The sequence below is a fragment of the Meleagris gallopavo genome, chromosome 2, assembly GCF_000146605.3.
Source record: "Meleagris gallopavo isolate NT-WF06-2002-E0010 breed Aviagen turkey brand Nicholas breeding stock chromosome 2, Turkey_5.1, whole genome shotgun sequence".
NCBI lineage: Eukaryota > Metazoa > Chordata > Aves > Galliformes > Phasianidae > Meleagris > Meleagris gallopavo.
Window position 1 is genome coordinate 79,336,914 of NC_015012.2, and position 4,585 is coordinate 79,341,498.

The window sequence follows — 4,585 nt, forward strand, 5'->3', positions numbered from 1 at the left end:
CTTAAACAGAGTATTGGCTCTACATTTTTTTTTTTTTAAGAAGCACTTTTCACTAACTAAAAGAATGCTTTGAAGCCCTCTATCTTCTGTCCTTCTTCTACCTCTCCTTGCTTCAGATCTTCCTCCTACCTTGTTCGCATACATGTCCTATGAAAATTTTTTTATAGAATGGTTTGGGTTGAAAGGATCTTTTAAGACCAGGTTGATCACAGCCTCATCCAACCTGGCCTTAAACATTTCCAGGGAGAGGGTACCCACAACATCTCTGGGCAACATGTTGCAGTGTCTCACCACCCTCATAGTAAAGAACTTCTTCTGAAGATCTAGCCTAAATCTACCCTCTTCCAGTTTAAAGCTGTTTCTCCTTGTTCTGTTGCAATCTGCCCTTATAAAATGTCCCTCCCTAGCTTTCCTGTAGGCTCTCTTCAGGTACTGGAAGGTCTCTGTAAGGTCTTCCTGGAATCTTCTCCATGCTGAAGAGCCCCAGCTCTCTCAGTGTGTCTGTGTAGGGGAGGTGCTCCAGCCCCCTGATCATTTTCACAGCCTTCCTCTGCACCTGCTCCAACATTTCCATGTCCTCCTTGTGTTGGAGGCCCCAGAACTGGATGAAGAACTCCAGGTGAAGTCTCATGAGAGCAGAGTAGAGGGGCAGAATCTCTTCCCTCGATCTGCTGGTCACCGTTCTCTTGATGCAACCCAGGATATGTTTGGCCTTCTGGGCTCCAAGTGCAATTGCTTGCTTATGTTAATGCTTTCATCAACTGACATTCCCAAATCCTTCTCCTCAGAGCTGTTCTCTGCCCAACCTGTATCTGTGCTGGGGAGCGTCCTGACCCAGGTGAAGAACCTTGCACTTTTTCTCAAGAGAGAAATGCATTAAGATAGGCTTTTGTTCTATTTCTTGTTAACCAGTTGAAAATTAATGACAGTAGATGTAGTAAGAATAATTAAAATTTCATTTTCTCCTCATTCTATTAAAGTTATTACCTATTCTATGAACTAAGAACAACTTTGTTCTTTTTACCTGACTAAGTAGCATTCATTTCTATTTCTGTATTTGTCATAGAATCACTTAGGTTGGAGAAGACCCTTAGGATTCTATGACCATCTGAATATCTTAAACCATTTCCTTTTTCATTGCCTATGCTATCACATACTAGTATTTCAGATACAATTTACTATGTCTAAAGGCTATGCTAGTGGAGCAGAATGTGTGAAAACACGAAGTGGGGTCAAGAATATGTTTGCGATTATGGGGGAGAAAAATGTTTGAAAACGTTTCATCTCTGCTCACAATACACTTCATAATGAAGTGCAGGGCTGTACCAAGAATAAAAAAAATCTTGGCATCAAATTTCAGTTCTAAATATAGGAAGAGGGCTGTTCTTTATTCCTAGTCTAGAGGCAAATAAAATTAATATTTTCTGACTATTTTTGTGTCATCTATGAGTGAAATGAAGGAGTCAAAAAGCTGAATTTCCTCTACTGTAAGTCAGTTGCAAAATAAAAATCATAGGCCCTTCTTGAACTTTTGTTGAGAAAAATGAGGAACAGAACCCTATTGGAGTTCCTTGCTCCCAGCACTTCTGACAACAACATGTAGAAGAATCTTGGACCTGCAGTGCTCTTCTGTAATGAATCAACAGCAGTTTTCAGAGGCCATCCATACAAAACTAATTGCTGGCACCTGCACATCCTTTGGCATGTTTTCAGATTAGAATCTTCCAGTAGTACATATGGGAAAAATATGTATTTTTAACCTATTATAAAAATCACCTATCTGATGGCTCTCTCTGCTACTATAAATACAACTTTGAAACAAATTTGGAAAAATCTGGTTTGGTACAGAAAGAAAAGTAAGCTGTGGAATATCTATGACTATGAAAGTAACATCATAGTGGAAACTGAGAGCCATTTGTATTCTTTTCTGTTGTTTTATGGATTTCTCTAAGGCTATAAATAAAATCTTCTAATGAAGATCACAGATGCGGAGTCTAAAGATAAAACTTTGAAAATCTTGACCAAACTAAAACCAAGTTTTAATAAATTTTCTATTCCAGAAATCATGTGGCAATCCCAAAAGGAAGTTAGGAAACATTAATTGCTTAATAAATGATTGAAATAGAATGTTTTGTATAGTATTGCATTTTACCTGTGACTATGCCAAACTGAAGACACCTCTAGCTTATTATAGCCCAGATTGGTGGGTAATTGGACAAAGGGATCACCTGGAAGTCTTGGATGCTGTAAACGCATGCCAAGAAACTGGCTGTGCACTTGGCAAAAATTTGATTGTGGAAAGACTTCATTTGGCTCTTTGTTTTTCCTGAACTAACAGACCAGAATACAATGAAGTTATTGCTTTTTCTTCAATTTGGACAATGAAGGAACAACAAAAAAATGTGTAGAAGAGGAAGATTTACAGATGAATGTTCAGTTAATCTTAATCCTGGAGTTTAACACTTAATCCAGTGTTATCTGAAGATGTTTCTGTTGAGATCCAGTACTTTTTTTTTTATTTTTAATTAGTTTAGGAAAAAAAGATAATTATTCAAGTAATTTTCATACAGTAATATCAGTGATTTTTATTTTTTTTAATCATCTGAAGTGGTTAACTCACAGAATTGTCAAGAAAAACAAATGCAAACTCCTATACCAGGGAGTGATTTGATGCTGAGCACCAATTGGGTGAGGAAAAAATATATAGATTTTAAAAGTGGGGGAGTCATAATAACACAAAAAAAAACAACACAAAAACCCACTATTACATTCATTAGAACTAAGCACAATCTCTTCTTTATTCTGGGGACATGAAATAGTGGCTCCAAAAAGTGGGCATTTTACTTTAATCAACTTTAAAAATCAATTAACAAACTTCTGCTGCTGCATATTTTGGTCTGTAAAAACAAACAAAAAAAAACAACAACAAAAAAACCACTGTGGAATAATTGCAATAAGCATCCTTATTAATACAAACTTAGCACAGCATGTGCAACTATATAAATCAAAATTAACCCGAGACCCATGAAATGAACAGTGTCACTGCACCTCACTGTAACACAGGGATGGGGGGAATGAGGACTACCACAACAATGCCTCTTATGTTCACATCCATGAGCTCTATAAGGAAATGTCCTCTCATCATATTGAATTCAAAGATTCTCTCATCTATAGTCAGGTGACCTCAAGTCAGGAAAGAACTTGAGAATACTTCCTTGAGACATATACCAAAACTTTTTGAAGTGCTGGAGCAGGTCCAAACAAAAGCAACAAGGCTTGTGAAGGACTTGAAGAATATGCCTACAATGAGTGACTGAAGAAATTGGGGCTGTTTAGTCTGGGGAAGAGAAAGCTGAGGGGAGACCTTATTGCTCTCTTCCCATATCTGAAAGGTGATTGCAGCAAGAGTGGGGTTGGTCTCTTCTCATTAATGACAGGACAAGGGGAAATGGTGTCAAGTTGTGCCAAGGGAGGTTTAGGTTGGATATCAGGAAAAACTTCTTTGCAGAAAGTGTTGTTAAGCTCTGGAGTAGGCTCCCAGGGGAGAACGTTGAGTCACCATCCCCGTTTGGATATGGTGCTCAAGGAAATGATTTGGTGATGGGTTGGTAGAGTTAGGGTAGTATGATTAGATTGCAGTTGGACCTGATGATCTTTAAGGTCTTTTCCAACCTGAGAAATTCTATGATTCTATTATAACGTGAACCAAAAAGGTGAAAGAAGCCTGAACTACTGCTGACTTGCAGAATAACATGAATGTGCTAGGTCAGAGCAAGAATAACCTTTGCAAAATTGCTTTCAGCATCTCAGCAGAGCTTTACTGTATGCTGATGAAGACAGAAGATGATGGGTGAGTGCTGAAAAATAGTATATATGACCTAAATGACAGATTTTCTTTCTCACCCTCTTTATAGGGTGGTCACCTTCACTAAGTGTGAACAGAGATGAGGTGGCAGTGACAGGGCAGCTAGGAGGAGGCCGGGAATGCCAGTTCAGGGGTGCCAGTGCCCTCCCAGGAGAGTTGAACAATGCCCTTCTGGGCACTTCTGAGCAGAACTGTTGATAAAATCCATACGACCACTCCAACTATGCTGCTCTACACTGTAAATTTTTTTGTTACATTCTCTGGACAGGAAAGCATACAATTTTCACGAAGTTTCACATACTTATGCCCTCATACATACAGACCAAAAATGACAGGTGTTTCTGTTTTATGTGCCATTTGTGCTTAAGTGATTTTGACATAGATATGCTAGCAAGGAGAAGCTGGCAGAATGCCAGTTTCAGCATTCCACCTCTCTTCACTCTCTTGGCCTGGAAATGATATGTGGTGACACCTGGTTGCAAAATTAACTTCACTAAATATCTTCTGTTTCTAAGAGATCCACAAATTGTACTCATTAAGATGGAACACTAGGACCTCACAGCAGGATTTTATGAAATCTATTTGAAGAAGGTTTTGGTCAAAACCTCTATTCTGGACAGGCTATGTTTTCAGGGAAGATGAAGCCAGCTCAATTTACATTGGGTTTCAACATTTTTGCATGTCCATCTTTCCATGCTCCACTTTTCTCTCCTCTTTTTT

The 4,585-nt window shown here is 38.6% G+C and overlaps 1 pseudogene; it reads left to right on the plus strand.

The window, feature by feature from the left end:
• LOC109366372 overlaps positions 1-4,063 on the plus strand; it is a 153,382-nt pseudogene extending 149,319 nt beyond the window's left edge.
• The last annotated feature ends 522 nt before the right edge of the window (positions 4,064-4,585 follow it).